Raw genomic sequence first — 10,337 nt, 5'->3', positions numbered from 1 at the left:
GAGAAGCTTATTTTCTTTTTGATCATTGTAGTATCATTCGTAGTTACATGGTGCAAGAGATTCTAAAGTATAGTATAAAGCTGTACCGTTCACGAGTCCCCTTTGTGTAAGACGTTCTCACATAATGCCGTGTCTATGGAAGAGTACCGGAAGGGGTAACGTAGGCAGAGTGGTGAAACAAATGGGGCAGGGTGGGGAAAGTTCCTTAAGCTCTGAGCTTACGTGGGACAAAACGGGCGCGGAGGATATATCGAATTTGTACCAAGAAAGTGCTGTATTACCGCGCACCGTATTGTCGGCGATATTAATTGCCGGCGTTAACAGATGAAAAGATACAGAATTCACGGTGAATTTCGTCAGTGAGCGGAATTAATATTGAATCAATGGGTCCGCGCGGTCATTACGCGAAACATTTTATTCATACGTGGCCCCCGTTGGCGAGCAAATGTATTCAACCAGTCATTTGAAAGCACATCCGGACATCGATTAAAAAATAAGGGGCTTGAAACTTCTTGGTAGCTGAGCAAATGGATTTCCCTGACTCGTATAAGTGATTTAAAAAGCGGACATCTGCGAGTGGGGGAGGAAAAGTGGGAATGCACGAAAAACTTGACTGAGAACAATTTGAATAATTTAAAATCGTAGGAGGATTGAAGTGTGCCATCCAAATGGGCTTGCCTCTGTCGCGTCTTCCCGGGGGACGTGTGTCATCGATCGATCCCTACGTCACGCGTTCATAAAGCGTCGCATTAATAAATACGCCCTAAGTTCCATATCCTCCGGGATAAAACCTGTATCCACTGGTAACACGCGTTAATACCGACGTAATAATCCGTAATTATTTGAATAATGCGATTAAAACGCGTCGTTACTCTCGCGTGAATAAATAACGGCGTCCTGAAATTCAACTCGTTTCGATCTCATTGAAATTACAAGGCAAATTCATTACACAGAAATTATTAAACGTGATGTAATTAACCGCAAACGCTAGATTTTTCCATATTCATCGAACTCCGGTTCGCAGTCGAAATATTTCATTATGAAAATTGTTGGAGGCTAGTACCAGTTTCACAGGTTTCTTAAATATTCCAAAACTACTGAAAATATTTTTTACAGCCATTGTGATGCTTAAGCGGATTCATTTATAGTTCACTATTAAATACGCATAGAACTCTCCGCTGCTTATTTCTTTTTATACCAGTACATCACTGAACAACAATCCTCGTCGAACTCGCGAAACACGCGTTCAATGAACCCAACAAAAAAGGGTACGAAACAAAATATACTTCTGAAATAATGGGTCCCCGATGGCGTCCGCGCGGGCATCAGTTTAAATTACACGCAGGCGAGTCGACGTTCGTGACAACTGGTTCGCCCGGTCGCGGAACGCAAAAACGTTGTTTCGCCCCCGCAAGAATGACCAATCAATTCCGCGACGTAGCACCAGCCGCCGAACGCATCGATGACAACCGTCATTCGCAATGCCGCCGATTCAATCTTACCAAGAACAATGGTTAATTTCGACGTATTAATTCGACGTTGATACCGTAACGCTCACTGCTTGGTTTAGAGAGCGGGTAAAGACCGTAGGGGTCGTTTGTGGATGCGGTCCAAGTGACAACGGGACGCGCGTTAACAAGAAAGGGACGATGTCCGCGATAAACAGAGAAAGTGAGCTTAAAGGGTTGGGGTGATGTGGGGATGGACGGGAGGAGGATAGTCGTGCAAATGCATGTATATTGCTTCATGAATGCGCGCGTGATGAGCTTGTAGTTAGTCGTCGTAGTGTCATTATTAGCGTAGACAGGCTTATACGTCGGCTGGGCAGAATCCGTGGTGACAAATGGGCTCCTGGCAGACGAAACAGGTCCGAAAGCAATTTGCACCCCGCGCCCACGGCGAATTTCCGCGCTCGTCGCACCGAAAAATGTTACACACGACCTTCCGCTCTCGTCACTTGGATCGTCATCGTTTATTAATGGGCCCGGCGCGACGTAGGAACCCGACCGCGTAGATGTCTCGTCTAATTCATCGGTGTAATTGTATCCGGGTGCGCGTCACTTGGTTCAACGGGGACTGGTCGGGTAATAAGTGCAGCAATTGAGGAGTCGCGCGTTTATTGGACTGCGAGAGCTCTATTATTAATAGCGAGGCGAAACTGTTTGGATAATGGAATATTTATCTTCCAAGTGGAGTTCATTCCACGCTGGTGGTTAAACGAATCTAGTAACACCGGCGATAGTGATGAAATTGTTTAAAAGATTATCTTCTTCGATGTAGATAGTATTTTGTATATTACGCATGCCTTGAAAACTGATAACCGCGTATTGAATTAAAAAATTAGCGACTGGAACGATCCTGTTCCAACGCCGAATCAGGAACAGACAGCTGAAATTCTCTTAAAAGCGTAAGAGAGCTAGATGAGCGGAAGAAATACGAACGGCTGGATATTCTTAGTACGCAACAAGTTTGAACAAGAGCCAATCGACTATTGATAACAGCTTCGGGTAATTCGCGTTCTATAGACGCGGCCAGGGAATGGTAATGTCGTACGATGAATGATATTAATCCGGCTAAAAGGTTGAAATTATGATTGGACTATTCGTTGAATGATGACTCGATAGAAAAGTTGGAGGAAGTTCGGAGTTAAAGGCGACCGTTGTTACGAAGGTCATTGTCTTCGACTGGACGGAGGGGCGCGACGGGGGTGGCGGGTTAGAAAGGAAAGTTTTCTTGGCCGGGAAATATTACATTTTATCACATCGTGGTACGATCATTGCTGGACAATACATGGAAAGAGCTTTATTCTCGATCCCCTTTCAATCTCCTGATGGGACAATTTCCTTCGAAACGGCGAATGATCAACCCAATATCTATTTCTATACCTTCCTCCGAGACCGAACTTGTTCCCTCTTTTTCTACCCGCGACCTATTTCTATTAGCCATTTATGGCCGACGAGTTACTTTATGTAGCTCCATTGATCCTGCCGACCATTCGATTCTCCCGTATCAGGCGACAGACGAGACTCGCCGTTCGACCGTCGGTTATCTTCGCGGCCCCGCGTTAGGGCCACACCGACCGACGCATCGGACGTAACCGAATCTAATCCACGAAAAGGAGAAATCAGTTTCGCCGGCTGTCTGGTGCGTGGAGGACATCCAGCTCGAAATTGTTTTCGAATCTGCGGCAAACTCGATTTCTCAGGATTTCTCCGCGATCCCGTGAAATTGATTTCGTTGCGAGACGAGAGGAACACGGGAATTCGATATGAATTCGAACGGTTATATTCCGCAACTCTCTCGCCAGCAATGCTCTCGAGTTCGATCTTGCTGAAAACGTAATGCTGCGGCAATGAATGTCATTTCGAATTTTCTATTTCGTTCCGGTACACTGTTTTCATCGCGTCTTAACATCTTTATTGCCGTGGCAGCTGTCGATGGACAACTGTATCGTCTAATAGGCGGCGATCTGGGAAACGCTATCGAATGAAGATTCTAATAATATCTATCACTATCAATCTGTAATCATCCTAAAGTATATATCACTATGAATCTACAATCATTCTATACTATCTGTCATTATGAATCTATAATTATTCTTAAATTTTTCCAACTTACTTGCTGAGATACAATAGATATTGACATTGCAAGACTTATCAAAGAATTGTTGGTCATTAATTGTTATAGAATATGGAAACATTCCTACGAATTTCGTAGATCGTTTACATTATCACATTGATTTGGGCTTTCATACGAATGACATCTTGTTTGAAATGGGTTCGGTATTATCTGGAATCCGACGGATAAATAGTCATGGCCCAATGGGGCACTAAATTCTCCACCAGTTCGCATGTCCGTGGAATCAGAGATTAGGTGTACGATAATCTTCGACGCGCAAGATATCGTGTGGCTGTACACGCGAATTTGATTCAGCAGTCACGAGCTGACAACGATATTATTCCGTAGCAATTTGCAGTGACGACGACGACGACGACGACGACGACGACGGCGTCGGTGACGACCTACACGCATTATGATGCTCTATACGATGTCGCCGGCACGGCCATCTTCGCAAAGTAACGCTCGGCATGCTCGTTATTTTTACACTGGAATTCGCAGGAGCCCTTGTATTCACGACAAAGCTGCGTACGACGTGGGAAACGAGCCGAAGATAATTCGCCCTGTGTTTGCCTGCGTACCGGTTGAAGGAGCAGCCCGCGTTTACGTCCTACACCAATGCTCCTGAGGATTGTTGTTTAACAGAACTCGCGCGGGGACCTCAACCCTTGATCCGAAACTTGTGGCCACCATTGATATTTTCGGTTTCTGAAAAAGATTCTTTTGGTAAATGCATAGTTTGATTTTATTATGTTGCAGCGTGTTCCTTGAAATTACGAAATTATATTTCAAGTGACTGTAACCCTGTATATTTCCTGGTTGAGACTCGTCGAGTACGTAATACCCTAAATACAATTCTTCTTTATAATTTTTGTTTTTCCGTTATTAGTACAATAAATTTGGATGGAAGCTTTAATTGTGTGGCTGGGGTTTCTTTTAAATATTAATTGGAATGATAGAAAATTTATGATGATATTACATACATCAGTTGCAAACAATTTTAGAGTTAATAGACTAATGTCTTCTAACGAAGATGTAAATTGGAGTTGTATGTATATAAAGTAAAGGTACAAATTGGATTAGTTTAAATCCAGAACATCGAAGTTTACATGTTGTCAAACAACGTGAATCGAAGCAATCAAGAATTGAGAAACTATTAATGAGTAACATCCCGGTTTGGGAAACTCGAATTTAATCCGTGGCAGAAACCTTGAATTGAATCAATTCTCAACCAAATATGCACTTCTATTCTGATATTCGAGATCCGTATTGATTCAATTTAATTTTGTGGTCTTAGAAAATGACTCGATGTTAAGTGATTAAATCGGATACTGGCAGTATACTGTTTAATGATTCTTCAATCGGCTGTAGCTAAACGGCCATTAACAAGGCGCACACTCAATGGATATTGAAAATTTCATCGAAGCTTAACAACGCGCTACTGTGCAATGGCGACAACAATTACAGCGCGTTACTGTGTTGGACCTGAATTATAAAGAAGGTGGAGATGACAATGGTCGGTTACTTGTTTGGATTAAACTAATTAAATATCCAGGTTATCTGACTAATTGGTGCACAGTTAAGAGACTAACGCAATTACGACAAAATGATTGTATTTATTCGGGTAATTACTGAACTCGAGAGCTGGGGAAAAAGAATTATACGAGGCTTCGTACAGGGTGTGCTAATTGCACAATTTTAACTCATTAGATCCCATAACTAGAAGAGGAAATTAAATGAACAGTGTGGCTCGGTTTTAGTAAGTAACTTAACAGGATTAATACGTTGATATACAGAGATATGTGTATTTTTCTATTATCCCAAAGCCGTCAATGATTACACTTATACTATGAAATAAATAAACAAGCTTCTATTTAGTTATTTCAGATAAGGGTAATCGAAATTCAAACTAAAATAAATAAACGCATTTGTTTATTCAGTTTCAATCTTTGTACTGTCCATTCACTTATCTAGAGATTGGAGAAGTTCCATTTAATGAATTGAAACTGTAATGAAGTTTTGTCACTCGTGAAATATCCAACTTTAGTGTTTCGACAGAGAATTCCTTTCAATTTGCAAGTTGAATGTGTAAAATAAGTACACCCGCCTGTTTCCTGTTTGAAACCACTTACTCGCGCAAACAAGATGGCCGCCGCTTCATCGGATGAGCGTTCAGTGTTATCGAAAACAAATTTATTTCAACGGTGGCTGATTACTGACCTCTACCCGCTGGATTTTTGCGTTAAAGCGTATCGACGGTTTTCCCAGGTTTCTTTTTTCTGCCCCCCTTGTTATAGTAAACCGCGTTTCGCTGTGCAAATGTAGCGTGCGCCTTATACGGTACATGATAAATGGACGCGGTTAGTCAAATCAAACGGTAGTATTCAGCTGTTGCACGTGCATGGTACGCACTGCAAACAGTGATTTATAATATTTAATGAAACGAGATGATCGTGTGCGGATCTGTTTGCGCAACGTACTGCGTTAAAATTCGTCGGTTCTAGATGAAAAATTGATAATTCATCCGACGCCGAGTCGGTTACGTAATAAGAAAACGGCAGCGAGAAGATTTCGCTTCACTGAAGACTGATCGGTGTATATTCCGAAGGAAGTTAAGCCCCAGAAATTTGCAATCGCAGAAAATCAAACTTCTAATACGTCTTAAAAAGAAACATCCAAAAGGAAATAGTAATTTGATTCCACCTTTACCAAACTCAAACGATTCCTGGATCTGGAATCGATAAGATTGGCAAAAATTGAATGCAAGATTGAAGAAATAAAATCTTCGAAGAGGCAGTTATTAGCTCATGGACGTAATCTCCACCGGCAGCATAAAATTCAATCCTCAAACGCTCCGTGACTACAATTTCCTCGCACAACGATCATAACTCTTGGCACAGTGGCAATCACATTAATTCTGTGCATGCTTCAGCGACCCTTTGACCGGCAGCAATCAAATCCAATAACGATTAACGCACAGAGAGTAGCGCGAAACAGTCGCGAATAGAACGGAACGGTTCCGATGAAAGGAAATAACTTTCATGACAGAGTTTAAGGGTTCCGCTTCGAAGTTCCGAAACGAGCGACGTCGGTTTTCCGGTCAGAGTTTACTCGGTCAGCCGGCGTCCCCGCTTTCGGCATCATTTTTAATTCAGGTTACCGCGTTCAAGTCGCGAACGAATGTACCGAGGAACCTGTCCGTGCTTCCGTGTGTCAACCCCATTAACGACGCTACGATGCAGGCGCAAAAGCCGGGGAATATTTTTAATTGGACCGCAAACTTTGCCCGCGCCGGACGCTTGTTGCCAGTTTTACGCGGTCGTGGCGGCGCACGGGAAAACCGCTGGCCAGGAAGATGACGTCAGCCGTGTCTACGCCGTCGTCGATGCCAACGTCCGTCAACCTTTTACCTTTGCTCGTCCAGCCAGAGACGAAAACAAAAGGAGCAAAGGACTAGGGGGGAACGATCAGCTTGGAATCTTGTCAAGAGCTACCGTCAGTGAACATAGAACGCGCGCGAGACGCGGACTCGCGTGACAAGGTACGAACGCGCGGGAAACTGAACCTCGGAAGAATGAGGGATCGGCGTTCGACGTTCGGACGTGCTCGTGAATTTTACAGCGCAGCCCTGTAACCGTGATGAAACGTGAAACGAAGCGACGCCCCATCGATCGCGACTGCTTCGGACTCGGGGGAACTTTCGAATCGACCGACTCGAAGATTTTCCAGCTTCCGATATAGGAATTTGAAGCTCGAAATCTGCACTGTAACATGCAAGTCCTGCGGATCAAAGGGATTCACGGGGATCCGTTTGAAATAGCATCTGCGTGTCATAAATTACCGAGGTCAAAATCTGTAATTGTCAGTAGTCCATACGCACTGATGAACTTGCGATGAATTTATTTATTTACAATAGTGGAACAACGGAGTTTTCAATTTTGTTTGAAGGTATGCGTTACATTTATTGACGGTTGGTTGAATAATTGTATATCCCTTCATTGCGGAAACTTTTTCGCTCGCTGGTTTTCCAATATACGAGAAAATCGGTACGATCTCCATGCTATCGCTCTTATAAAAATTGTGAATACGGAACTTGAGAATGTAAGCGCAGCGATTGCTAACTTGAAACTTGAATATCACTTCAGAGAGGGTGCTCCAGGTTTTTAAGGGTTTCCAGAATAAGTGTCTGCGTGATATCTCGGGGCAAGGTACGGAGAATGGTTGTTCAGCGCGTGATTCATGCTTGAAAGGCTAGGGTGACGCAGGATTCACGGAGAAAGTTTTATGGAATGTTTGCCTGAAGAGAGAATACAGGATATTTCGTAAAATGTGGATATAACTTGGCGAGAACATTTGCCAGTGTGGAGGTAATTTAAAAAGTTCATATAAACAGTTGTTCCATCTACTCTCATCTTTGAGCTATTACCTTCTTTGCATGTATTTACATTATACGGCTCGAAGGAAATGGAATAAATATTTAAACGAGTCCCTCTCTTATTTCTGTGCATTGAATTTAGTCATACAATTATATTTACGTATCACGAAACATTTTAGTTCGAGCATACGATATATCAAATTTAATCGAGCTGTACATCCACTAATATCGTAACTTTCAAACTGTAAAACGCAATAAAATGAATAATTTTACAGAAATTTAAGAAAACCTTTACAACACCTTCACAACAATAACGCTCGGAAGTAACATATTGAATTTGTATTTGCTAAAAAATACACAGTATAAACGCGCACACAACCGTAGCGTTATCGCGAGAGTTCATTCACGGAATCGGAATAATTACAGTGGACCCATTCACGTACCGCCGACTCCGTCTCCCACGACCAATAGAATACAGGCTTCCGTGTTCCTTGCAACAAACGTCGTCAACCTTTCAGAACCTCCGGTCGCGGAACATTCAATACTTGAAACGCTTTATAATACGAGACCACCGAAACATTAAGTATTCATGCAAAATCGCGAAAGAAGTGGTTCACCGCGACACACTGGCTTCTGCAAAGTCTGCGAGTCGCAGAATTAAATCGTTCGTCGCGGACGCCGAGGAAAGAAAATATTTTTCGTCTGCGTGCGTGCGTGCAGTTTCCTTCCGACAGGCTTTCGCGGTCGGCTTTAAATGCACGCGGTCGCCTCGAGAAATCTACGCGGCCCGACACGTAGGGAACGCAAATTAAATTAAGACGTACGATTAAGAGGTGAAAAAAGTTCCTTGCCCCAATGGCGGACGGCGGTCGTAAATTTCCCGCGTATTGCAACGGTACGGTGGATCGCGTCGCGAAATTATGCGACCTCCACGGACGGCTCGCTTCTAAAAAGGCGAGACAAAAATCAGCCGGCCGCGTTGAAGCTTGCACGCTACGCGTTTAAGCTAAACACGTACCTGCGCTAGGAGGACGTCCCTTTGAGAGGATCCTCGTCCCTGGCTGATATTAAAATAAACCCCGTGACGCGTCGCGGCCCGTTGTCGTTGACGCGACAAGCTGGGTCTGCGCTCGATGACGGCGCACGGTTTCTGACCTACGCAAAACTAAGGACGGGTATTTAACTCGATTGCCTTCGCGCTGAATGTTGCAATTAGACGCGCGTTGCAACGACCGTCGCGGCAATCCGTGGGCGTTTGTGTTCTCGTCGTGGATGATCGCGCAGCAACGTAATAAATGTTACGAGCCGGGACCATGAGATCGCGTCAGTATATAGGATATACAAGGTGTTCACAAGGAGTTGCAACTATTTTAACGGATGGCTTTTTGTTGGACGACGTTAGAAGAAAGTGAAGATTGATGTAATTGCGGTTTGGACTTTGTTTCCGTGTTACTGAAGTCTCTTTGAACTCCGGTATTGGTTGATAGTTGAACCTTTATAGAGAAAAAAACGCAAAAGGGTTATATACTTGAAGTTGGCAAATAGAAATTAATAAATATACACGTACTTTCATCTTTGACAAGTTAAGAGCGAAGGAGAAATTGCAACTTCGTCGCTTTCGGTGTTCGTGATATTTTTCCTTGTACAATCAACCCTTAAAACAGACGTACTACGCGACGTCGGACACCCAGTATTACTCGCGTTGGACCGTCCGCGACCACGTTCCTTTGTTCTGACGCTTGGCTGAGGTTTCACGCAGCAATTGAATAAATATTCATTTGCGTAATTAGTATATACACTCACGGCACGTTATACAGCGAGCCAGCGACGTGCCTTTCGCTCCTACGTCGCGGCAAACATTCAATTTTATTCTAATTGCAACGTGTTTTACCGGTTCGCGTCGTATTTAATTATAGTGGCACAATCAGATCGTGCGTCAGTGCAGCATTAGAATTTCTATATAAGGATAAGGATCTATAATTCATGAATAGGATCAGTTTAGATTACGAAGATGTAATTGTAAGTTATTTATATTCTTCTTAATTTCTGGAATTAGCATGGAATTGCTGCCCGTATAATGGATACGCCCCACAAGAGTCACCGCTGTGAATAATTTTCCAAAAACGAATTTCTGTTTCGCAAGAATTAGGTTGTTGAACGGTTGCCGGCGAAATACGCCGATCGATGCATCCGAGTGTACAGATCGGCGAACGTGGCGTCGAAAATCATTTCGTATAATTAACTTAAAACGTGCCACTCTATTTTTTGCTTCGATGATTCACATTTGCTGTTCACATTGCGCACTTTCGAAATTACAATTAACCCTTGAAAAACAGACTCGTCG

General features: G+C 43.3%; 1 long non-coding RNA gene across 1 annotated transcript; it reads right to left on the bottom strand.

Moving 5' to 3' along the window:
* Positions 1-3,359: 3,359 nt before the first annotated feature.
* On the bottom strand, positions 3,360-9,203 carry LOC143174523 (uncharacterized). The gene is made up of 2 exons (XR_012998612.1): positions 9,012-9,203; positions 3,360-4,326 (listed from the first exon to the last, which is right to left on the bottom strand). It is a non-coding gene; the product is annotated as an uncharacterized LOC143174523 (long non-coding RNA).
* Between the last annotated feature and the right edge of the window lie 1,134 nt (positions 9,204-10,337).

Source organism: Nomia melanderi, chromosome 5 (genome assembly GCF_051020985.1).
Source record: "Nomia melanderi isolate GNS246 chromosome 5, iyNomMela1, whole genome shotgun sequence".
NCBI lineage: Eukaryota > Metazoa > Arthropoda > Insecta > Hymenoptera > Halictidae > Nomia > Nomia melanderi.
The sequence above is the reverse complement of the archived record's forward strand: the minus strand, read 5'-3'. Positions and strand labels throughout refer to the sequence as shown.